The sequence below is a fragment of the Anomaloglossus baeobatrachus genome, chromosome 2, assembly GCF_048569485.1.
Source record: "Anomaloglossus baeobatrachus isolate aAnoBae1 chromosome 2, aAnoBae1.hap1, whole genome shotgun sequence".
In the NCBI taxonomy this organism is placed as follows: Eukaryota; Metazoa; Chordata; class Amphibia; order Anura; family Aromobatidae; genus Anomaloglossus; species Anomaloglossus baeobatrachus.
This window is the reverse complement of record NC_134354.1, coordinates 230,438,203-230,464,561: the sequence shown is the minus strand read 5'-3', so window position 1 is coordinate 230,464,561 and position 26,359 is coordinate 230,438,203. Positions and strand designations below refer to the sequence as shown.

The following is a 26,359-nucleotide window of genomic DNA, read 5'->3' as shown; positions in this document are numbered from 1 at the left end:
AGCCCTCATAGTGGAAGATGAGGTCTCCCACAATTATTGGCTGGATTGTCATTAGATTCAAGCGTATGAAGGGACCTTAATACGGAGTATCAGGATGTGTAAAAAAGACGTTCCCATGCATGCTTAATGCAAATGAAATATTTGTGAAGCATTGTACTTATTATCAGATGTACAGTACATAGTTTGCATCAAGTTGATGTTCGGAAAAAACTGTATTTTTGGACTTTGGTTCCCTCCATTCATTGGAAACCATCTGGTTCTAGCCTACCATATATAACAAAAACACGCAGTCTGTAGAGGCGAATTGCCCAGTTAACAACAAGAAAAGCACACACACCTAGCCAGGACCTCCATTTTTATGTAATGTGGCGTGTCATAGGAGATGACTAGCTCCCCCAACAGCTACCACCCTGCACCACGTTACATTGTTACAATAACGGTTGTTATATACTGCATGTATTGTTATATATCAACCATTATCACAATACAGTTTGTCTTTGTTCTTAGGAACAATGTCATTGTAAAAATATCACAATTTTGTTGTCTATTGTTTAGGTAGAATACTGCTGTGATGATGTTAAATTATCACAATATAATTCTGTCTACAAATAAAGGAAACACTAATGTGAAATCAGCAAAATATGATTTGTTCTTTATTTATGTGTAATTCTATTGTGGACATGCTCTATTTTATTCCTAAGCATAATCTTATTGTTATTATGTCACAATATTGTTTCCTGCATTTCTTGTCAGATTTTTATGATAATGTCACCATAGCAAGTCTTTTTCACTAATGTCACAACAGAGTTTGTAGCCCTACACATGATTCCATTGTGACAATCACACAATACTTTACTTCATTAATGTCACAGTGTGTAGTGTGCACTGTGCGTGGTAGCCTGGAAGCGCTTAATAATGCTTCTAGGGACATGCTTAGTGCTAGTCACTTCACCTACCAGATGCCAAAAGTTGCCCTGGTCTATACCATTTAACTTGTGTACAAGGCATCTGAACTTGCACAGATTGTTACTCTGGTGTCTGGGATCAACACAGGCAGACTCGGGCATCGACTTGCTGTGTGCTGATTCATAGGCAGGTTAGCAAGAGTTAATCTATGTTAGTCTGCTTGCACCTTTAATCAAATGTTGTGGGGAGACCTATCACATCTGCTTCCCTCTTTTTTAGGCTGGTGGAATCCTTCTACCCATGCCAGCTATAGTTTATTCTATGTTGGTCTGTGAGGTATAGTGTTCCAGACTCTTTGGTGAAAGTTGTGCTTAAGTTGTGCTTATTGCTTGGAGTGGTTGTGGAAATTACCCTTGTTGTTTTGTACTTCCTGTTCTTGTTTTTCCTTCTGAATCTCTTATTATCTTTACCTTTGTGTGTGCATTCTTTTGGTTATATTGACTAGTTGTCTCAGCTTGCACCTGTTCACATTTGTCTTGGAGGTGCTGGTCAATTTTTCGATATTTCTAATCTGCATTAAAGAGGGCTATAAATGGATGACCGCATTCAGCACCCATGATGATCATTGTGAACACCTTCTAATACCTTCAGATGTCTTCAAAGCACGAGCTGTGTTCCAGCATTTCATTAATTAAATCTTCCATGATATACTAACACATACTGGTACAGGATATGTGAATGACATCCTAAATGCCTAATCTTCTCCAGAAACCGGAATTCACACCATCTTCATGTCCACTCCATTTTGAAGATACCGTGTTGAGATCACTTTTATACCAAACTGGAAATTGTGTTTTTGGATGTTAAGAATTGTCATTTCTTGCATATATAATCTCTTCTGTAGGTCTTCAAAATCAGCCACAATCAATGATTCCTAGGCTTTGCTAACTATTACAGCCATATCATTACAAATGTCTCCTCTTATGCCCATCACTCGGAAGAGTGATAATTCTTGGAACTGGTCATATTCAGCTGTTCAAGCATTCAAGATTCTTAAAGGGGTTAAGGTAAAAAGATTTGATTTTTGTTAACCAGCTGATCACAGCCAGGCGGATATATCCAAGACTCGTGTTCAGCAATGCAAAGACCAGTCCATCGGTCGGTTTCCCATGTAAAGTCAAGACAAGAGTAATAATAAGTTGTCCAGCATATGCATGAAATAGAAAAATCTCTCCTTAAAATTAATTTCCTTTATTGAAGCAAATTAAAAAATGTAAAATATTGTATTTATTATGATTAAGAGCTGTAATAGCTTGCAATGCGTAAGGGATCCATAAACAACCAAATATTTTAATTGTTTTAATATGCTTCAATAAAGAAATTCATTTTAACAAGAGGAGAGATTTTTCTATTTTGTGCATATGCTGGACAACTTATTATTACCTTTGTCTTGACTTAAAGATGTTGCTCCGTCTAACATGATAAGTCTGCAGTCACTCTATGTGACTGCAGACTTATGAATCCTGATGGTGCACGCACTGTGCGGTGTGAGGGTTTGCCGGTTTCTGAGCTGTTATGTGACCGCAATTGTGTGATATGCATGTTCTCAGCCAAAGCTCAATGATGTTACAAAACCAATTTAGTGCTTCAGTAAGTCAGTAAAAAGTAGTTAGGAGTGTTCAAGTCAAGAAATTGATAAGGGTGCCCATACTTTTGCACCTGTCAAATTTTGTTTAAATGCAGATTGCACATTTTCTGTTAGTACAATAAACCTCATTTCAATCCAGAAATATTACTGAGTCCATCAGTTATTAGATATATGAAACTGAAATAGCTGTTGCAAAAACCCAAATTGTTCTAAAGAAAAAAGGTTAACATTAATAGGGGTGCCCAAACTTTTTTATATGACTGTAGACTGACTGCAGACTAATCATTTTAAACTGAACAACCCCTTTAAATCTTGATTTTTCCCTGTTATTGTTCTGTACTATCCTGATATAAACCGGTCATTCTTCACTGTGTATGTGTATGTGTAGCGCCCCACAGGGCAGGTATTTTAACCTACTTGTCGCCGGGCCGGGGGTGCAGATCCTCTGTGTCGTCACGGGATAGCCTGGCCCGGTTCTGTTGCCCCGATGCATACAGAAAGGAGGATAGGAGGGTGGCAGGGAGGATGGAGGTAGTAGTTGGAGGTTAGGAATGTCTTTTAAGGTGATCATGACGCCACCTGTAGTGCACGGCCAGGGATGGGGGCCACTGCTGCAAAGTCTCTTGCTGGGGCAGATGTTTGGGTGCAGCCGGGATGGTGTCGCTCCCCACAGGCAGAGCAGGATTAACCAGGGAGGATGACCGAGGACGGTGGTAGTGCCCGTTGGCGCCGTAGCGCTGGTTGTCGGCGCCGATTAAAGGAGAGGCAAAGGCAGGGGCTGCGGTTCTAAGTCTTTTTACTCACAGGTTGTTCAAGCGCTGCCCCATAGTACCGTCCTCTGCCATAATGGGCTCCAGCCGATCTTGGCTACGTCAGCAGTCACCGCCGATGCCCGTGAAAGTCTGTTAGTAAAGTGTCCCTCAGTTGCTATCCGGTATCCGGGCCAAGCCTCCTGCTCCAAGCCACGGGACCACGAAGAGAGAGAAACACTAACTCCAGTTGTCAGTGCTGTTATCCCAAGTTGTGCCCCAGGAAGGTTCTCCTCTAAGTGTGTTGGTTGCGCCTACTTTTACCCTATGTGGTGCCCGCCCCCGGTGGTTGTCCTAGCGACTGGGAAAGTCACATGCTTCATGATGGCTGGCTCCCCTGTCTGCCCTAGTCCAACCCCCTGACAGTAAGTACCTGCTGCTGTAAAAATTCAAAATTCATCTGAATCAGGAACTTTTCTTTGTGGTTTCTTCTAAGTTTTCTCTGGCTAAGCAGAATTATTCCATTTTTAATCATGAGCTATAAAATTAACTCTGGATGAATGGCAACATCTACTTTAAGGAGCTAAATTCCTGGTGACCATCTCTAAAGACAATAAAAATCTGAATTATTTTCAGCTTCAGAATAAAAATTTGGAGAATCTTCAGCTGATAGACTGATTCTCCCACAAGCCCGATCGTCATTCTCATTCTCTAGGTTTGACTTCATTATTACCTACCATCCTGCTGAAAAAACTGCAGGGCAAATGCCCTTTCCGAGACCTTTGACCCTTGTGGTGCCTCTGAAGATGTGCTCGAACAGGTAATTAAACCGAATATATTGTGGCTTCAGTTTCTTCTTCTAACAAATCCTTACCTAAAGGAAGTTCATTCATCTTAAAAGCACTCAGCCAAAAGGTCCTAATTTAAACCCATTCTTCGCTAACTTTCTTTCATCCAGGAGTAAAATGAACTGCATATTTCCTTTCCATTTCGCTTGGTGACCTATATGGAAACAGGATGTCAAGGACTTAGTGGCATCCTCAGTGTGCACTATTCAAATCTTCTTGTGAGGAGCTTCTCTGTTTCCTCAATTCCTCAAGCCTCTACCTATTATACAAAATTAATTATTTTTATTATTAATTATTCTGCTCTGTAATCAGCTAAAATATCCTAAGACTTCTCTACTGCTTATCACCCCCCAAAGTAATGGGGATCTTGAGAAAATCAATGAATCTATGGAGTAATACCTACAGATTTTCTCTAAATTCCTTCAAGATTTGGCCAGATTTGTTTCTTTGGCCTGAATTTGCCCGTAACAGTTCAGTTTCTGAGAATTGTCAATAGCCTCATTAAGTTAACGTCCTTCTCTGGACATTCATGACATTTAGACTGAGGTAGAGTCCAATTTGGCAGCAGCACTATCAACCTGTTCCTAATATCTATCCTTGTGATAACGTTTGGCTATACATCAAAAACATCCACATGAAGCTGGCTCTTAAGTTCATTATTCCATTGTAGATTAGTCAATAAATCCATTGAGTTACTTTCTTTCTGAAATTACCTTCCACTTTAAATATTCCAAAGCTTTTTATATTTCCTTACAACATCCTCAGGTCCTAAACATAGCCTCTGCTATTGTCCTTACAGGTCCTATTTCTGCTACTGATTTTGACATGGAGTATGAAATCAACCAAATTCAGGTCTGTAAGAAGGTTCATGGGAATCTATTATCTGCTTGAAGACTAGAAGACTGAAGTGAGATGCTAGGTTCCTCAAAAGGATATTATTGCTCTCATATTACTCAGGAGATTTCATGCTAAGTATCTTATTTCTTCTTTTTAAACTCCTCTGAGAGGGGCCCTAAAGGGGAAGAGAGTTCCTGTCATTTCTTCCTTTTCTTATAGTCAGCTCCCTCTGCACAAGATTGCTCTGTTAAGCTGGCAAGCATCCCTGATGTCATTCCGTATGGCATGTGATGACCCACACAGCCATATGTTGCTTGAGTATTTAGGAAGTATAGCACTTTGCTACGACTTGCTTTTCAACAGTTAGTTTTGTTTTCTACTAGACGTTTCTCTAGTCAGGTGTCTATTTATCTTCTTTCCAGCAATAAACTACTACTTTCTAGGTCAGTCCAGTTCCAATGAATCCTGTTGTTTTTTTCTCTCAACATAGCTAAGATACATGCTACATTTTATTCCTGGGGTTCGGGACTTCAACCGGTGACCTTGTGCAGTGTGGTCAGTTTCCTTCTATGCTAAGCTAGAGCCTCGTGAGTCTCTGCCCAAATGCTGATGCTATTTTACATTTGTTTCTATCCTTATTTTTTGTGGTTATTAGGTATTTACACTTGCTCAATTTTTCTGTACTATCATATCTCAGGTGGGGCTATTTATACTCTCTATATACCAGCATTTTCTGCTGGCTATACTTCTATGTGGATGACTACTAAGGAGTTCCAGTCCTGCAGCTAAAGTATTTGGGCAGAGACCATTGTATTCTCTGTGTATTTTATTTTGCCTTTCCTACACCTACCTTTTGTTTTCTCTTAGGATGTTAGGAGTTTACCCTTGTTTGCATTTATTATTTCTGCTTTGCCCATATATGCACATATTATCTATCTCTGTATGTTTACCCTATCTTGATTTGTAGTGTTAGTAATCTAACCTCTGGTTCCTCAGTAGGTTTGGGAGATAACTTGAAGACCTTTCATGCAGACAGGTCCGATGTAACGCCTGCCTGGATCCACAGACTGAGACGGCTGTAATGGATAGGCTAGAGGGAAGCCACTCACCAAGCAGGACCCCTAGAACTCTGAAACCCTTTAACCCTTATACAGGGATTAGGAATTACACAGGGCCCAAGGTGATCACTACCTGTGGAAGGCTGCAGTCCGATGAGAGTAGTAGTCAGGCAGGGTCGAATCAGGAAATGCAAAACAGGGACAGAATCGGCAGGCAAGGACGTAATCAGAAAACAAAGCAGAGGTCAAATCCGGATCGGGCAGCGAGGTACATAAACAGCAAGCAGGAAGGAAACAAGCAGAAGTCAGAATACCAGAATCACTAAACAGAACAGGGCGGGACAGGAACCCAGAATACAGAACTATCTCTGGCAGTGGTCAGCAGACAAGAGGGGAAATAAGAAGGGTATGGCATCTTCCCATTAGTTGTAGCTGAATGATGGTAACTTCAGTTGGAAGACACACGCCACCTACAGTCAGCCAGTGGTACTGCAGATCCGAAGGAAACCCAGCCCAGTGGATAAGCGGAGCCTGCGCCCACCAGTGCTGCTGGCATCGACTCCTCTCCCATCACCAGCACTATCCACGGCAGGAACATGGCGTCGCCTGGTGATCGAAGTAGAAGTCACTGGAGCGGACTCCGGTGGGGACGTAACATCCGAGTTGTGGGTTTCTAGTTGTGCGGCTAGGGATATTCCAGTCTGTGCAAGACCCATTAGGGTATTGTGCAGCTAGGGATACTAGTCTGTACAGAAACCAATAGGGTGCAGGTGCGGCTGCAGTGAGATAGGTTATATTGGAATACGTACTGTACGTGCATAACACTACAAACATGTCACTACATTATCAAGCTATGAGTTACAAACTCGTTGCTAATAAGATCTGCAGTGTTGAGCTGCAACATACAAACTTGTTTCTGCCAGCAAGGTAAATGTTTAATGTACAGTGCACACTCCAACTTTTGCTGCTCTTGTGGTTAACCGCATCCCTGCTTCAAGTTATCAGTTTGAATATACTTCTTAAACTATTCCTGTGTGTATTCGCATTCCAGCTTCTAGCCTTGCTGTTCCAGCTGCCATCTGGCATATACTGTGTTCCTAGCCTTTAGTCATCCACATGGCTCATCGGCAAGTCCAGCTCCACTGCATCATCGCTTTCAGTCAGTGCTGCTCATCCAAACCGCTGGCTTAGATCATTCACCTCACCAAGTGAGCCCATAACAGGTGATCATCCCTAGAAATAATTACTTTGCATTCATGTCTCAAAAGTGTTGACCTTTAAATCTAGTCTGAGATGCATTTTGATAGCATGTTAGATGCAATAGAATTTGTCTTTACTTCCACGTAGTAATTCCTCTTTACATGTCAAAATAGTGTTTGTTTTTATCTCTATGCAGGATTACAGGGTTATTTTATTTTTAGTTATAAATAATTTATCATCATGTCACAAAAGTGTTTGCCTTTATTCCTAGGAGGATATGTCCAGAAAGCCACGGACCCACTTGGGGGGAGGGGCGACATGACCAAGGGGGAGGTAGGGAGTGATGGGTTAATAGGGACAGTGGTATATGCCTAATATGGCTTTGGGGGATGGTTTTAGCCGGGGAGGAAGAGGAGGAGCAGGGAAAGGGTTAGCTGGGAGAGGAAGGAGTTACCTCCTCTTCTGTTTCCGGACGCCGAACGATCTGCACGTGCACCTCCATGGCAGATCTTCAGGAGCTCCAGCGTCTGATTCAGGCAGCGGTCGCAGCGCACGGGCCCCTGGCAGTGCAGACCCACATCAGGGCTGCCGGGGTTAACCCGTCGGCGCTTGCCCCTCGTCCCCCCAGCAGCGGCGGGCGCCAGTCGCGGCCCCCCCGCAGGTATTCCCCGGGCGCGGGGGGGGCGAGGAGGAGATGTAAGAGCCCCTCCAGGGACCCTCCGCAGAGTGCAGCGCAGCAGCAGCGTCTGGCTGCTGCAGAGGCCGGCGGGAGGAATCTTCGTTCCAGCCGCGGCGGTCGGGAGGTGGGAGTGGCCAGCACGGGGCCTGCTTCCGGTCCCGGCCTCCGGGCTGGAGTTACTGAGACTGCAGCGGCTCCAGGCCGGGAGCGCGCTCGGCGCAGGAGAGAGGCCAGCAGATCCCCCTGCAGTCGGCGGGGGGACCGCGGGGCTGCACGTGGCGGTAGGTCCGGCGCCGGGGGGGGGTCTGCGGTGCCTGACCCCGGTGCGGCTGAGAGAAGGAGTGACGGCGGGAGCCCTGCGGCAACCGCCGGGTCACTCAGTACCGCTGTGCAGCCCCCGGATGTGGCAGTCTCCCGTGGGAGCGGGAGGACTCGGCGGATGGAGGCCTGCAATAGCCCAGGAGGGCCAGAGGCGACGACGGCTGAGATCCGGAGCCGGGCGTCTGGTCGTCCGCGCCCAGAGGCCCCTTGCAGTCGGCAGGGGGGCGGGCGCAAGAGGTCGAGGCCCGGGGTGCCGGCGCGGGGGACAGGACGGTCTCCTGGGTTGTCACCCCGGGGCAAGAGATGGAGCGGGGATGACTCTGCCCACGCGGCGGCCCTGTCTGGCGGCCGTGGTGGGGGGGGGTGCTGCGGCGGCGCCCCCCGGATGTCGGATGGAAGATGAGGCCAGCGGCGAGGAGGGGGAAGAGGCTTTCGGTTCGGAGGAGTCGGATGGACGACAGACGGAGGACAGCGAGGCGGCGGTCTCGGGAGACGCCGAGCGGCGGTCGGGTGAGACGGCCGCGGAGGCGGCAGGGGCTGCGCTGGCGGGGGGCTTCGGGGGGGGGGGCGGCTGCGGCTACGGCAGCGCCCGCTGGTTTCGCAGTGTGGAGTCAATTGTTGGGGCTGTTGCAGGGGCTGGCGGCGGCTTCGGGAGCGGGGGGGGAGGGGGCCCAGGCGCCGGTGGCGGCGTGGGTGGGTGCAGCCGGTTTAGGGGCCTCGGCGGCGACGGGGGGTGACGGAGCGGGTGCGAGTAGAGGGGGGGGCGAAGGGGGGAGTGAGACGGGGGGGGGAAAGGAGAAGGAAAAGGAGAAGGAAAAGGAGAAGGAAAAGGAGAAGGAGGATGAGGTGGTGCGCTTAGATGATAGGGCTAAAAGCGAAGTTTATGTTTGTTTTGAGGGCCCGCTGGGGGCCCATTTAAAGAAGGAGGTGCGGGAAAAAATTTGGAAAGGGGAATATGTGGAGATATTTTCTCTGCTTCCCCTGGAGAAATTTAATTTGGATAGGGTTAAGCCGAGTGATTCCAAAAAGGAGAAGGACGAGGAGGAAAAGCGCCGTTATAGGCTTATTCCTCGGACTTTTGCCAACTGGCTACAGGCATTTGCGATTTTGGCGAGCGTGGTCGGGGAGAAGGAGCCGGAGCATTGTTCGGCTTTGTTCGGCTACATGGATGCGATAGGGGAGGCTTATCGAGTTTATGGCGGACTGGCGTGGCTGCGCTACGACGAGCAATTTAGGCAGCGGAAGGCATTGCGGCCAGATATGCGTTGGGACCATAAGGATATTTCCTTATGGATGCGATTGATGTCGGCACCGGCTCAGCCCTTTCGGGGGGGCGCCGGGGGTTCGGGGGGGGCCGGGTCCCCGGCAAGTTTCAAGAAAGGTTTGTGTTGGCAGTACAATGAAGGGCAGTGCAGGTTTGGAGCGGCGTGCCGTTTTAAGCATGAATGCTCCGGATGTGGGGGGGGACATAGCTTGTCCAAATGTTTTAAAAAAGGAAAAGGAAAGGCTGGTGATGGGGCTGGTAAGAGGGACGACGCCGGTGAAGGTAGAAGTGATGGTTCCGTTTTTAAATAGGTATCCGGACAGGGAGGCGGCGGCGTTGTTAAGTTCTGGTTTTTCGGATGGTTTTCATATTCCGTCGGTTGTTAATGCATCGGTTCCGCCGTATCGTAATTTGCGTTCCGCTCGGGATCACCCGGAAGTGGTGGATGAGAAGCTGGAAAGGGAGGTGGCTTTGGGCAGGATGGGCGGCCCTTATGTCGCCCCGCCGTGCGGGAATTTGGTGGTGTCACCGTTGGGGGTGGTACCAAAGAAGGAGCGGAATAAATTTCGGCTGATTCATCATTTGTCTTACCCGGAAGGGTTATCGGTGAATGATGGCATTGCGCCGGAGTTGTCGGCGGTATATTATGTGTCGTTCGATAAGGCGTTGGACCTGGTTAGGGCGGCGGGGCGGGGTGCATTGATGGCAAAGGCGGATGTGGAAGCAGCGTTTCGGTTGTTACCGGTTCATCCAGATAGTCAGCATTTGTTGGGTTGCTGGTGGGATGGCAGTTATTATGTTGATCGTTGTTTGCCAATGGGCTGTTCCATTTCGTGTTCGTACTTTGAGGCATTTAGTTCGTTTGTTGAGTGGGTGGTTCGGGACGTGTCCGGGCTTACGTCCATCATTCATTACTTGGATGATTTCCTGTGTGTCGGGCCGGCGGGTTCGATGGTTTGTGCGGGTTTGCTATTTGCGTTGCAAAAAGTTGCGGCCAGTTTCGGGATTCCTTTGGCGCCGGATAAGACGGAAGGCCCGGCGCCGGTGATGTGTTTTCTGGGAATTGAAATTGACACCATTGCTATGGAATGCAGGTTGCCGGCGGAGAAGGTCCGTGATTTGAGGTCCGCAGTGTCAGGGGTAAAAGCGGCGAAGAAGGTGCGGCTTAAGGCGGTGCAGTCTTTGCTTGGAAAATTGAATTTTGCTTGCAGAATTGTGCCAATGGGGAGAGTGTTTGCGAGGCGTTTGGCGACGGCGACGGCCGGGGTACGGTTGCCGGCGCATTTTGTGCGGATCACAAAGGCGATCAGGGACGATTTGGAAGTATGGGATCAATTTTTGCAGCATTTCAACGGCCGGACGCTGGTGATGGAGAGGGTGGCGTCTAACGGGGCGTTGCAGCTGTTTACGGATGCGGCGGGGTCGGCCGGGTTTGGGGCTGTCTTCAGAGGTCATTGGTGTGTCGGGCAGTGGCCACAGGCGTGGCGGGAGAGCGGCTTGGTTAGGAATTTGGCTCTGTTAGAGCTATTCCCCATTGTAGTGGCAGTGGAGCTATGGGGGTCGCACTTTGCCGGAAGGAAAGTGTGTTTTCATTGTGATAACCAGGCGGTGGTGCACGCGATTAACAACTTGTCTGCTAAGTCGGAGCCGGTGGTGGTGTATTTGCGGCATTTAGTGTTGAGATGTCTGCAGTTGAATGTGCAGGTAGTGGCAAGGCACGTTCCGGGTGTTGACAACGAGGTGGCTGATGCTTTGTCTCGTTTTCAGTTCAGCAGGTTTCGGGCGCTGTTGCCGTGGGCGGACGAAGTTGGAGTGGAGTGCCCCGAGGATTTGTGGCATCTGGTGAGGCGGTGATCTCAGACTTGATTCGGAACTCGGTGACCGAGGTGACTTGGTGCCGGTATGCTAAGGTGTGGGCTGAATGGGAGGAGTTGTTGCGTCTGATGTTTGGTGGGGAAAGCGTGGATTACTTGGTGGCTTTGTTGTCATTGGTGAGTACGGATTTTTCAGCCGGGCGATCGGCATCGGCTGTGGCACATCGGGTGTCGGCAGTGGCATTTTGGTTAAAAATGAGAGGGGAGCGTGATGTTTCACAGGATTTCGGGTTCGTCAGGCTTTGCGGGGCTTTCGCCGTGGCGTACGGGAGAGGGACAAGAGGCGCCCTGTATCGTTTGGTTTGTTGAGACGGATGGTGGGTGGCCTGAGCGGCATTTGTGAGTCTGTGTACGAGACGGTTCTATTTACAACGGCTTTCGGTCTCGCTTTTTATGGGGCGTTCCGGATAGGCGAGCTGGTGAGCCCGTCCAGGGTGACGGGTGGTGGTTTGATGTTTGAGGACGTGCAAGTGAGCAGTAGTCAGGTGGAGTGCCGGATTCGCCGGTCAAAAATGGATCAGCTGGGCCGTGGTAGATTGGTGGTGTTATATGCGGTTCCAGGAGAGGAATTGTGCCCTGTGCGTGTAGTCGAGAGATTTATGGCCGTGAGGGGAGGCTTACCTGGCCCGTTGTTGCGGCATTTGAATGGGTCGTTTTTGTCGAGGTTTCAGTTTGTGGCGGTGCTGCGGCTAAGTCTACGTAACGCGGGGGAGCGCCCGGAGGAATTCGGGTCGCATTCATTCCGAATTGGTGCAGCAACGGAGGCAGCCCGTTGGGGGCTTGGAGATGAGGTGGTAAAGCGTATTGGTAGATGGGAATCTTCTTGTTTTCGGCGGTATGTGAGACCGCAGTTGTTGTAGCATCATGGGACTTTGGTTACGTGCGGAAGGTTTGAGGAAAGGGGTGTTTTTTGATGTTGGTGGTTGTGCTGTTATTGGTTTTGATATTTTCGTTTTGTTTTATTTGTTATAGGGAAGTGCCTGGTCTGGATCTTGGGGCACTCCTTCGTATTTTGGGGTGCCCGTCGGGCGGAGGTCCGCCCGAATGGTCGACAGCTGGGTTTGGATCGTGCGCAGGCGACTGTTCGATGGATCGGAGTTCGGGGCATGGAGTGGGGCAGGGTGGTCCCGGAATTTCGTTTCCATTGTAAAGTTGAGCGGCCCCCGGATGTGCTGGTATTGCATGTGGGGGGTAATGATCTTGGTGCCAGGGCGTCGCGGGATTTGATCCGAGACATAAAGATTGATTTACTGCAGTTGTGGAAGCGGTATCCTGTTTGCTGGTCGTATGGTCTGACATAGTGACCAGGTTGGCATGGAGAGGGGCTCGGTCGGTGGAGAAGGTTAATAAGGCCAGGGCCCAGGTGAATAGGGTAGTGGCTAGGTTTGTGACCAGGAATGGTGGGATTGTGGTACGGCACAGGGATTTGGAGCCGGCTGATTGGCGATTTCGGAGGGGTGATGGTGTGCACCTAAACGAGGTCGGTCTGGATTTATGGGCGTTGGGTCTGCAGGATGGTGTGGAGCGTGCTTTTGGTGTGTGGCGGGTCCAGGCCACGTAAGATGTCACGTGGTCTGTCCTGTGGCGGTGGGGGTAGGTCTGGTCCAGAGGTTTGGAAGTGATTGGTGGCTGGACCGGGAGTCATTGTCTTGGTATGGTGGCTCTCGGTTTCCGGGATGTGGCAGGCACGGGGTTCTGCCAAAGTGTGGGGGTCAATCCGTGGGTGATTGGCACCTCGTCTCTGGGTCGGTGTGTTGCGGCCGGGGACAGGGGGAGTAGTAGTAGTGGACTGGGCCTACCCCGGGGGGTATTGTAAATGTTATTGTCTATTGTTACCGTTATGTGGTTGTTTTGGGTCGCCCGTTGGACGGCGTCCCTAAGGTACTAGTCTGTAAAACAATAGGCAATAAAAAGGCTGCTGTGGCCATTTGAACCAAGTCGCATGCAGTCCGTGTGTTTAATTTTAGAGGATAAGGGGGTTTGGTTACACAGACATCATGACCGGAGAATCCTCCCTCAGCTGGTCAAGAAAGCCACGGACCCACTTGGGGGGAGGGGCGACATGACCAAGGGGGAGGTAGGGAGTGATGGGTTAATAGGGACAGTGGTATATGCCTAATATGGCTTTGGGGGATGGTTTTAGCCGGGGAGGAAGAGGAGGAGCAGGGAAAGGGTTAGCTGGGAGAGGAAGGAGTTACCTCCTCTTCTGTTTCCGGACGCCGAACGATCCCCGCCCACCCTCCCTTTGTGTTGTCATGTGGGAGATGTTTTTGGGTAGTTGGGATACCTTTTGTCACAGTAGCGGTGGGGGTAGGTCTGGTCCAGAGGTTTGGAAGTGATTGGTGGCTGGACCGGGAGTCATTGTCTTGGTATGGTGGCTCTCGGTTTCCGGGATGTGGCAGGCACGGGGTTCTGCCAAAGTGTGGGGGTCAATCCGTGGGTGATTGGCACCTCGTCTCTGGGTCGGTGTGTTGCGGCCGGGGACAGGGGGAGTAGTAGTAGTGGACTGGGCCTACCCCGGGGGGTATTGTAAATGTTATTGTCTATTGTTACCGTTATGTGGTTGTTTTGGGTCGCCCGTTGGACGGCGTCCCTAAGGTACTAGTCTGTAAAACAATAGGCAATAAAAAGGCTGCTGTGGCCATTTGAACCAAGTCGCATGCAGTCCGTGTGTTTAATTTTAGAGGATAAGGGGGTTTGGTTACACAGACATCATGACCGGAGAATCCTCCCTCAGCTGGTCAAGACCTTCATAAATCTGATGCCTGTGAGGTACGCGTTATAGATCTAATAAATCAAAGTGAAATTACATAGCATTCAAGTTTCCCATACGCCTTTATCAGAGAAAGACAATTTTTTAACTTGAGGGATATCACAGACAACATATGTTAGTAGAGACACACGATTAGTGTCAGATGGTCCATAAGGACCTTCTTCAGCCGAAGAAAATACTGAAATAAAGGGCTATTATTTCCAACTTTCAATGTTATTGCCTATCCACAGGAAACATAAAGAAAAAGTACCAGTGAGGCTGGAAAATCCAGTTTCTTGAAACAAAAGGAATCCTTTTCGGAATCCCCGATTGCAATCTTTAACTTCAAGGAGCTTGAATAGGCATTGTGACCTCCTTATTTCCTGTCACTCTGCATTGGTGTGTGTGTGTGTGTGTGTGTGTGTGTGTGTGTGTGTGTGTGTGTAAGTGTGTGTGTGTGTGTGTGTGTGTGTGTGTGGGGTGGGGGGGGGTTGTGTTTCTTTTCTTATTTTGACAGTTGTTAGTCAGTATGTCCTGTGTCTGCAGTTTCTCTATGTACAGCCTCCATGTTAGTGAAGCCTGTGATCTGATCGAGTGAAGTGTTCCAACTGTCAACGCTGGGCAGTTGATGCTAGAAGACAGAGAGCAGAGCATGTGCTGGCTGTGACATTGATATCAGTGTCTGCTTCCTGCGTTTGTCACCAGGCAGCGCCGCTGTCTCGTCGCGTGTGATGTATGGCGACAACTATAGCTCTGTCTCTTCTGGGACTTGTAGTCCAATCAATACAGGAAGATATAGAGTGTAACGCTGCGTCCCTGCTCTACTCCTCCACTTGTAAGAACACGCTCTTACTCACCACCGTGGCCGGCTCCTTATGCGCTGCCCAGTGTCACTGCATCTCCCCACTTGAACTTCTTCTCCTCCTGCTCCTAGGGCATGCGCACGTGTGACGCCCGAGCCTATCAGGTTGTCACAGGGTATTGTGCAATCTGCCCTTCTGTGCAATATCCACCTCCTTCTTGGTTACGGGTCCCTAACCTATTGTGTTGCCAAAACCAGCTAATCAAAATCCTAGGAACACTCTGCACTACACCCACCAGACACACCAGTGGAAAGCCTGAGTGGAATAGGGTCACCCACTTGAGGGGTTGGTTAAGGGGAGGTCAGGAGTGTCAGGAGTCGGCCAGTGTAGTGTTGGAAGTGAAGGAGAGAGGAGGTCAGTAGCTGGGCTCCTTGGAAGTACTTGGTAGCAGACGTTGGTCTGGGCCTGTTAGGAGCTGGACCCCGGGTCACAGGGGATCGTGACAAGGGGCACAGTATTGTCAGGGAGGACAGCCGGCGGCCTTGTACTATCACCGGGCTGGGACCAGGGCATGACGGGGTACGTGGACCCTAGGTCAGGGAGTAGCTTCAGGCAACCTGACAATTTACCCGACGAGAATGGAGCCTCCAAGATCCACTCTCCACCCGCTCCAAAATCGGGGTACTAGCACAAAGAGGGGGATAGGACTTTCCACTAAAACGGTCCAGGAAATCCCAAGCGTGAACCCTGAGAGCAAGCTCCCTCAGTTAGCCACACTGGGGAGCGGGACCCGACTAGTTTCAAGCTATAGGGGCCAACTAAGAAGAGAACAAGGTGCCAAGGGAAAGGTCACAGATCATCAGGCAACACCAGCAGAAATGGGACCCAAACGTACTCCACCTCAGCAGCAGCAGTGTCCAGAACTTGGTTTACTAAGTTGTCGGTGTCAGCTTTATGGACTGAGTGAGTACGCAAGTAACCCTTACCTCCCCAACGGCACATCCCCGTCGCTATCACCGAGTCCCGGGGCATTCCCCCTACCCGTGGGGGGGTTAACACCTGGCTGCCCACTCCATCGCCACCGGGTATTCCCAGCTGCAGCGGTGGTACTCCACCTTACCACACACCACGGGTGGCGTCACGAACTTCAGATAGACCATCCCCTGTAAATACCCCCTTAATTTGAGTGGCCGCATGACCCACGGGTCCAGACGCCCCTCGAGCCACCGCGGACCTGGATCCGAGCAGCCCGCTGCTGACGTGGGGGCGGCACACACGCGTCGCTGTCCTCCTCTTAAAGGGCCTGAGAGTCACTGGGTGTTTAAGGCAAGCTCTCACTATGAGAGTTGCCTGTTCAATGCCCTAGTTTTGCTAGCCAGTGTTCTGTGTGCTAGCTAGCTAGCTAGTTGTCAGGTCCCCTTATCTGTCCTGTCTGTTCAGTTCTGTTGGTTTCCATTTCCTATAGGTTCTATCCTGTCGGCGCTTGTGTCCCTGCCTGTCCATCACGGCTGTGCCTCCAGCCTCAGCTAAGCCAGCGTCCCTTGCCCCACTAGAGTATAAAGGGTAAAGTCTGGCTCAAACTGTTATAGACTAGGTGCTCTGGGTAAATAGTAGTACAAAATATAAGTAAAACCCACGCACTCAAAATGATGAAGAGAGGGAAAATGTATGCAAAGTGTTTTTTATTGACAAACTGCAAAAACATGTGAACCTTAACAGAAGCAACACCCAACATTTCGGTTTTGACACCTTTTTCAAGGTTGTTGCCTGTAAGGTCAAAAAAACAAAGTGAATATTTACAAGTGAAAAAAAATATACAACACATATGTACATATATACAATGTTACAAAATGATATGACACGTACATAATGGCAAAGATGCTAAGAATCACGGGTCACCTGGACAACCATCACAGAGGTATAAGATGAGGGTATCACATATTGCAGCAAGTGTCGTCTAGTATACAAAGAATATCCATATTAGATGTGTAAGTACCACTGAGTATGTCAGGATCACATTATGGGATATAACATTATGCAACTGAAAACAAACTGCCTGTAAACTTCACAAGGAATATTATTATTATTATTTATTATTATTAGTGATGAGCGAGTACTAAAAAGCTCGGATGCTCGAGGCTCGGGCCGAGCATCCCAAGATACTCGTGTACTCGGCCCGAGCACCGAGCCCAATGTTATCCTATGGGAGACCCGAGTATTTTTGTGAAATGACCCCCCGGCAGCATGGAGAAACCCTAAAAATGTCACAAAAGTCTCAGAAGAGTGCTCAAATGACATGGCAACAGCATGGGGAAGACCCCTTGAAGCATTTATCACTCAAAAGTCACAGCTGTGAACAATTTTGTCTGAGTTTTACGCCATTTTTACGGACTCACCAGAAAACCTTCCAAAATGACACCAAAATGAATTTTCATGGCGGAAATGTTAAGGGCACATACCCAATAGTGAGATAGAGCTGGTGTATGTTACTTTTTGAGATTAATACATGAAAGATTTTACGTGAAAACCTTGTGTGGCACTCCGATGTCCAAAACGCACGTTTTGTGCTTTTTACTAACGATGTCGGTCGGTCTCGCTCTGTCTGTCTCTCTCTGTCTTGTCTGTCCCCCTCTCACAGTCTGTCGGTCAGTCTCCCCCCTCTCTCTTACTTACCGTTCCCCGATCACCGGCACGGCGCTGCACTGCTGTTCACTAAACTCCGGCGGCTTTTCCTCTTTTGAAAAAGCCGGACGCTCATTAATCAATCTCGTATTCCCTGCTTTCCTGCTTTTCGGCGCCTATGATTGGTTGCAGTGAGACACGCCCCCACACTGAGTGACAGCTGTCTCACTGCACCCAATCACAGCAGCCGGTGTGTGTGTATACTGTGCAGTGAAATAAATAATTAAATAATTAAAAAAAACGGCGTGTGGTCCCCCCAATTTTAATACCAGCCAGATAAAGCCATACGGCTGAAGGCTGGTATTCTCAGGATGGGGAGCTCCACGTTATGGGGAGCCCCCCACCCTAACAATATCAGTCAGCAGCCGCCCGGAATTGCCGCATACATTATATGCGACAGTTCTGGGACAGTACCCGGCTCTTCCCGATTTACCCTAGTGCGTTGGCAAATCGGGGTAATAAGGAGTTAATGGCAGCCCATAGCTGCCACTAAATCCTAGATTAATCATGTCAGGCGTCTCCCCGAGATTCCTTCCATGATTAATCTGTAAATTACAGTTAAAAAACACACACACCCGAAAAATCCTTTATTAGAAATAAAAAACACTAACAAAGTCCCTCATTACCAATTTATTAACCCCGACAAACCCTCCATGTCTGGCGTAATCCACGGACCTCCAGCGTCGCATCCAGCTCTGCTGCATGCAGGTGACAGGAGCAGCAGAATACACCGCCGCTTCTGTCACCTCCACGCAGCTAATGAGGTGAGTATAGCGATCAGCTGAGCTGTCACTGAGGTTACCTGGATGCAGCGGTGGCCGTGGGTAACCTCAGTGACAGCTCAGCTGATCGCGCTACTCACCGCCGCTCCGGTCAGCTCCATGCACCAACTGAGGTGAGTAGCGCGATCAGCTGCTGTCACTGAGGTTAATCGCGGCACCGCTGGATCCAGCGGTGGCCGTGAGTTACCTGACTGACAGCAGCTGATCGCGCTACTCACCTCAGTTGCTGTGTGAAGCTGATCGGAGCGGCGGTGTATTCTGCAGCTCCTGTCACTTCCATGCAGCAGAGCTGGACGCGACGCTGGAGGACTGTGGAGTACGCCGGACAAGGAGGGTTTGTCGGGGTTAATAAATTGGTGATGAGGGACTTTGTTAGTGTTTTTTATTTCTAATAAAGGATTTTTCGGGTGTGTGTGTTTTTTAACTGTAATTTACAGATTAATCATGGAAGGTGTCTCATAGACGCCTGACATGATTAATCTAGGATTTAGTGGCAGCTATGGGCTGCCATTAACTCCTTATTACCCCGATTTGCCAACGCACTAGGGTAAATCGGGAAGAGCCGGGTACAGTCCCAGAACTGTCGCATATAATGTATGCGGCAATTCTGGGCAGCTGCTGACTGATATTGTTAGGCTGGGGGGCTCCCCATAACGTGGGGCTCCCCATCCTGAGAATACCAGCCTTCAGCTGTATGGCTTTATCTGGCTGGTATTAAAATTGGGGGGACCGCACGCCGTTTTTTTAAATTATTTATTTATTTATTTTACTGCACAGTATAGACCCGCCCACCGGCTGCTGTGATTGGGTGCAGTGAGACACCTGTCACTCAGCGTGGGGGCGTGTCTCACTGCAACCAATCATAGGCGCCTGTGGGCATGGAAAGCAGGGAATATGAGATGGCTGTGTACAGAGCACAGCGCGCCCGCCAGTATAAAGGCTCGGTCACGCTGTGCAGGCCGGCCAATCACTGCAATTCCACAACTAACAGGGCTGTGGCATTGCAGTGGTCTGCCAGCCAAGACCTGCATGAGGGCTGGCTCTCAAAAGAGCGCCAACATGCAGGGATGAAGACCACGAGTACAGCACGAGTATTGCAAAATTACTCGGTACCCGCCGAGTAGCCCGAGTACAGTGATACTCGTGCGAGTACCGAGTAGTAACAAGCATACTCGCTCATCACTAATTATTATAGCACCATCAATTCCATGGCGCTTTACATGTGAAAGGTGCATGCATAATAGGGACAAGTACAATAATCATAAACAGTACAAAACACAGACAGGTGTCTTGTACTGTTTATGATTTAGGTGTATATAGAGTACAGTCTGCGAGTATATTCTGCTGAATGACCTCTTAATATAGGGCAAAGCACATTGGTAAATGTAGCACATAGCATAGAAAAGAGATTTACATACCAGAGGAAAGGTGGGAGGCTGTGATAGAGCAGAGGATGGATGAAGGAGACGCCTGGAAATAAATAGAGGAAATTAGCCAACTAGTACACAGTGTTAAAGGCCACCGACGGAGGTGGGGAATTAAATACCTGATGGGAGTCCTGGACGTGCTGGAACAGCAGTGGTGGTGCAGCGGCGGCGTGGGGAACTAGCGTGGGGCAGCGCCATTATATAGGAAGTGAGGTGTATAACCTCACTTCCGGTATGGTCGGGTGGCACGCACGGGTGAAGCGCATAGTACTGCGCATGCGCATGACGTATGAAGTCAGTGCTGGGCGGTGCAGGAAGGTAAGACATCGTTAGTATAGCGATATGGGCTGGGCGTTAAAGGGGACACGCTGTACTGACATATGAAGTCAGATGTCAGTGCTGGGCGGTGCAGAGAAGCAAACCATCGCTAGTATAGCGATATGGGCTTAACATTTTAAAGGAGACATGCTGTAAATGGCCAAAATGGTCATACAGTCAGGGCCAGAAATATTTGGACAGTGACACAAGTTTTGTTATTTTAGCTGTTTACAAAAACACGTTCAGAAATACAATTATATATATAATATGGGCTGAAAGTGCACACTCCCAGCTGCAATATGAGAGTTTTCACATCCAAATCGGAGAAAGGGTTTAGGAATCATAGCTCTGTAATGCATAGCCTCCTCTTTTTCAAGGGACCAAAAGTAATTGGACAAGAGACTCTAAGGGCTGCAATTAACTCTGAAGGCTTCTCCCTCATTAACCTGTAATCAATGAAGTAGTTAAAAGGTCCTGGGTTGATTACAGGTGTGTGGTTTTGCATTTGGAAGCTGTTGCTGTGACCAGACAACATGCGGTCTAAGGAACTCTCAATTGAGGTGAAGCAGAACATCCTGAGGCTGAAAAAAAAGAAAAAATCCATCAGAGAGATAGCAGACATGCTTGGAATAGCAAAATCAACAGTCGGGTACATTCTGAGAAAAAAGGAATTGACTGGTGAGCTTGGGAACTCAAAAAGGCCTGGGCGTCCACGGATGACAACAGTGGTGGATGATCGCCGCATACTTTCTTTGGTGAAGAAGAACCCGTTCACAACATCAACTGAAGTCCAGAACACTCTCAGTGAAGTAGGTGTATCTGTCTCTAAGTCAACAGTAAAGAGAAGACTCCATGAAAGTAAATACAAAGGGTTCACATCTAGATGCAAACCACTCATCAATTCCAAAAATAGACAGGCCAGAGTTAAATTTGCTGAAAAACACCTCATGAAGCCAGCTCAGTTCTGGAAAAGTATTCTATGGACAGATGAGACAAAGATCAACCTGTACCAGAATGATGGGAAGAAAAAAGTTTGGAGAAGAAAGGGAACGGCACATGATCCAAGGCACACCACATCCTCTGTAAAACATGGTGGAGGCAACGTGATGGCATGGGCATGCATGGCTTTCAATGGCACTGGGTCACTTGTGTTTATTGATGACATAACAGCAGACAAGAGTAGCCGGATGAATTCTGAAGTGTACCGGGATATACTTTCAGCCCAGATTCAGCCAAATGCCGCAAAGTTGATCGGACGGCGCTTCATAGTACAGATGGACAATGACCCCAAGCATACAGCCAAAGCTACCCAGGAGTTCATGAGTGCAAAAAAGTGGAACATTCTGCAATGGCCAAGTCAATCACCAGATCTTAACCCAATTGAGCATGCATTTCACTTGCTCAAATCCAGACTTAAGACGGAAAGACCCACAAACAAGCAAGACCTGAAGGCTGCGGCTGTAAAGGCCTGGCAAAGCATTAAGAAGGAGGAACCCCAGCGTTTGGTGATATCCATGGGTTCCAGACTTAAGGCAGTGATTGCCTCCAAAGGATTCGCAACAAAATATTGAAAATAAACATATTTTGTTTGGGTTTGGTTTATTTGTCCAATTACTTTTGACCTCCTAAAATGTGGAGTGTTTGTAAAGAAATGTGTACAATTCCTACAATTTCTATCAGATACTTTTGTTCAAACCTTCAAATTAAACGTTACAATCTGCACTTGAATTCTGTTGTAGAGGTTTCATTTCAAATCCAATGTGGTGGCATGCAGAGCCCAACTCGCGAAAATTGTGTCACTGTCCAAATATTTCTGGACCTAACTGTATATTGACAATATGGGAAACAGCATGATGAGACGTGTGTGATATTAAGGGGAAACCATGCTGGTCAATATGAAACATAAAAGGGGGGGGAAACATGCTGTTCAATATGGAACCTTAAAGGGGGAGAATGTTAGTAAGTATAAAATAGTGGATGAGACAAATGCCCCTGTAGTACGGGAAGATGGCAGAATGGCCTGTGCGATGAAAATGACGCTGCTGAAAGTAAATGGCTATAATGAGAGCTTACATGAAAGTGCTGGTTACCTGTGGCAGGAGCGAAAAGTGCTAAGTATGGGTGCTGAAAAAAGGGTGGTTCAAAGGGTGGGAGTGCTATGGTGTCTAAAAGAAAGAAGAAAATAGTTATACAATGATAAATTAGGTCATAACAATATTCATGAGCGCAGAATATAAAGGATACATGAACACTTCATGGGAAAAAAAGGGATCATTAATCATCAATAAATGAATAAAACCACGAGGAGAATGATGTATATGTTAGAGGATGAGTTCCTTTTTGATAAGATATAATTAATAAATTACATAACCTGACATTGCAAGACTCATTACGCTATTATGCATAGACCTCGTATTCACGGTTGAGGCCCAAAGGTTCTAGGGTTTGCAAAGTGTGAATCCAAAACGATTCTCTCTCACGTGGCATCTTAATACTATTGCCACCTCGTCTGGGTTGGCGGACATACTCTATTACTTGGAATCGAAGTTGGGAAATTGAATGACCCGCAGATATGAAATGTGCGGGTATTGGCAGGATGACCTGTTTGCAGAGAATAGTAGATTGTGTTCACTGATGCGGTCTCGGATATGTTGGGTAGTCTCGCCAACATATCCGAGACCGCATGGACACTTGATCAAATAGACCACGTAGTTGGATTCACAAGTGAAATAACCTGGGATGGGGTACTTTCTACCTGTCCGTGGGTGTGTGAAGAACTCTCCCTTGGTGACGTGGGAGCATTGTAAACAATGGAGGCATGGGAAAGTACCCTTCTGGTTAGTTGAGAGATAGCTCTGTCTCATACTTGGTTTAGAGGGGCCTATATCTGCTCTAACCAAGGTGTCCCTCAAATTTGAGGGGCGCTTATAACAAAAGAGTGGACATGGACATGGACATGTCTACGTGTGGAGCACACAGGCACACGTATGCTCCACACGTACAGTATAGACCAAAAGTTTGGACACACCTTCTCATTCAAAGAGTTTTCTTTATTTTCAGGACTCTGAAAATTGTAGATTCACATTGAAGGCATCAAAACTATGAATTAAAACATGTGGAATGAAATACTTAAAAAAGTGTGAAACAACTGAAAATATGTCTTATATTCTAGGTTCTTCAAAGTAGCCACCTTTTGCTTTCTTTACTACTTTGCACACTCTTGGCATTCTCTTGATGAGCTTCAAGAGGTAGTCACCGGAAATGGTTTTCCAATAGTCTTGAAGGAGTTCCCAGAGATGCTTAGCACTTGTTGGCCCTTTTGCCTTCACTCTGTGGTCCAGCTCACCACAAACCATCTCGATTGGGTTCAGGTCTGGTGACTGTGGAGACCAGGTCATCTGGCGTAGCACCCCATCACTCTCCTTCTTAGGCTGGAGTCACACTTGCAATTAACTAGCACAATTTCAATGCAAGAAAATCTGGCACTGCACTCGGACCAATGTTAATCAATGAGGCGGCTCCGATCTGCTATTTTTTTCTCAGCTCAAATCGGACTTAGAAAAAAATCGCAGCATTCTGCAATTTGTAGAGTTTCTCGTGCGAATCTCTCCAATTAAAGTCTATGGGTGCGAGAAAAAAAACGGATGTCACACGGACGGCACACACACCATCCTAGTGACATGCGTTTTTCTAAATACATTTATCGCATGTAGCAGAGAACGCTGGAAATAAATGAGGTCTGTCGATGTCGGTCAATCTCTATCTCTGTCAGTCGGTCTCTTCCTCTCGGTCTCTATTCTCTCTTTGTCGGTCGGTCTCTCACTCTCAGCGATCACGGGCGCTGCGCTGCACGGCTATCAGAAAGCTCCGGCGGCTTTTCCTCTGAAAATGCCGGCCGCTGATTATTCCATCACGTACTCACTGCTTTCCTCGCCCACTGGCGCCTATGATTGGTTGCAGTCAGACACGCCCCCACACTGAGTGACAGCTGTCTCACTGCAACCAATCACAGCTGCCGGTGGGCGTGTCTATATCGTGCAGTAAAATAAAAAAATAAATAATTAAAAAAAAAAGTTGTGCGGTCCCCCCTAATTTTCATACCAGCCAGGTTAAAGCCACACGGCTGAAGGCTGGTATTCTCAGGATGGGGAGCTCCACGTTATGGGGAGCTCCACACCCTAAAAATATCAGCCAGCATCCGCCCGGAATTGCCGCATCAAATAGATGCGACAGTCCCGGGACTCTACCCGGCTCATCCCGAAATTCCCTGGTGTGGTGGCAATCAAGGTAATAAGGAGTTAATGGCAGCAGCCCAAAGCTGCCACTAAGTCCTAGGTTAATCATGGCAGGCGTCTCCCCGAATACCTTCCATGATTAACCTGTTAGTTAAAGAAAATAAATACATACACCCGAAAATCCTTTATTTGGAATAAATGACAAAATTAGAACACCCTCTTTTGCCACTTTATTAAAGTCCCCAAATACCCCTCCAGGTCCGGCGTAATCCACAGAGGTCCCACTACGCTTTCATCTGACAGGAGCGGTAGTAGAATATCGCCGCTCCTGTCAGCTCCACGCAGCAACTGAAGTGAGTCGTGCTATCAGCGATGACATCACTCAGGTTACTCGCGGCCACAGATCTCAGGTGGAGGACTTCAGCTGTGGCTCCGCTGATCGCGTGGCTCACTGCGGTCACTCAGGGGAAAATCAGGCCACGACACACAGACAGAGCCGCAGGATGACAATGAAGTCGGGTGAAGTTCATACGAGTTCATTCTGATCGCGCGGCTCTGTCTGTGTCTGCTGTCAGTGGGCATGTAGCAGAGCTGAATGGCAGATGACATAGCTGCTGAGAATAAAAACGGATGACATACGGATCACACACGGATTGCACAAGGACTACAATCTAGAGAAAAATCACAGAATCGCATTTCAGTTGCATTGCACACGGATCAACCCTCGGACAGAGCTCATGCTACTTTCTAGCATGAGAATCGGTCCAATTTTCCAATTGCAAGTGTGACTCCAGCCTTAGTCAAATAGCCCTTACACAGTCTGGAGGTGTGTTTGGGGTCATTGTCCTGTTGAAAAATAAATATGGTCCAACTAAACGCAAACCGGATGGAATAGCACGCTGCTGCAAGATGCTGTGGTAGGCATGCTGGTTCTGTATGCCTTCAATTTTGAATAAATCCCCAACAGTGTCACCAGCAAAGTACCCCCACACCATCACACCTACTCATCCATGCTTCACGGTGGGAACCAGCCATGTAGAGTCCATCCATTCACCTTTTCTACAAAGACACGGTGGTTGGATCCAAAGATCTCAAATTTGGACTCATCAGACCAAAGCACAGATTTCCACTGGTCTAATGTCAATTCCTTGTGTTCTTTAGCCCAAACAAGTCTCTTCTGCTTGTTGCCTGTCCTTAGCAGTGGTTTCCTAGCAGCTATTTTACCATGAAGGCCTGCTGCATAAAGTCTCCTCTTAACAGTTGTTCTAGAGATCAGAAGGTGTGTCCAAACTTTTGGTCTGTACTGTACACACGGTCCATGTCAGAATACGCACGTGAGCGCAGACCCATTGATTTTAATGGGTTTACGTGTGCCCGTGTCTCCGGTACGTGAGGAAACAGACCAAACACGTACCGGAGACACGGACATGTGAAGGAGGCCTAAAGAGGAGATCATTTCCAGAGATGTTGTTACATAAGTAATGCTAGAACATTCAAGATATGAACTGATTTTCCCAAAGACCATTGCAGAAAATCTGATTAATTGCTTTGAACCCTTTTATAAGAACCTTGAGTGTAGATGACTAAATGTGGTTGATTGTGGGTTGTATGTGCTTCTTGTTTCTCTGGCTTTCTCTTGTCAGTTGTTAGTCAGTATGTCCTGTGTCTGTGTGGCATCCATGAGGCTTCAGTCGCCACAAAGGTACTGCACCTCAGCCAGAGGTTAGTATTCCATCCTGGGTAAGGAGGAGGTCAACAAGTGGTTCACATGAAGCACGACACCCAGGCTCGGAAACACCTCATCAGACATGGCAGAGGGTGTGATTATACCTGAAGCCAGGCTGGGGGGTGGAGTCTAAGGAGTGGGAACATAGTACAAAATGGGAACACAGTGGGAAGTGTGGAGTTCAGTCGGGGGAGCAGTGGAGGAGCTAAGTCACACGGCCTGGGGCAGGTACCGCTCGGCCCGGACATTG

At 48.0% G+C, this 26,359-nt stretch overlaps 1 long non-coding RNA gene across 2 annotated transcripts in view; it reads right to left on the bottom strand.

Annotated features, from left to right (window-relative positions):
* Nucleotides 1-16,809: 16,809 nt before the first annotated feature.
* Nucleotides 16,810-26,359, bottom strand: part of LOC142289747 (uncharacterized) — a 265,036-nt gene continuing 255,486 nt past the window's right edge. For both annotated transcript variants that reach the window (XR_012750145.1, XR_012750147.1), the window contains 3 exons: nucleotides 22,239-22,313; nucleotides 19,822-19,873; nucleotides 16,810-16,896 (listed from right to left, as the gene is read on the bottom strand). This is a non-coding gene — a long non-coding RNA (uncharacterized LOC142289747). The remainder of the gene's footprint in view (nucleotides 16,897-19,821; nucleotides 19,874-22,238; nucleotides 22,314-26,359) is intronic.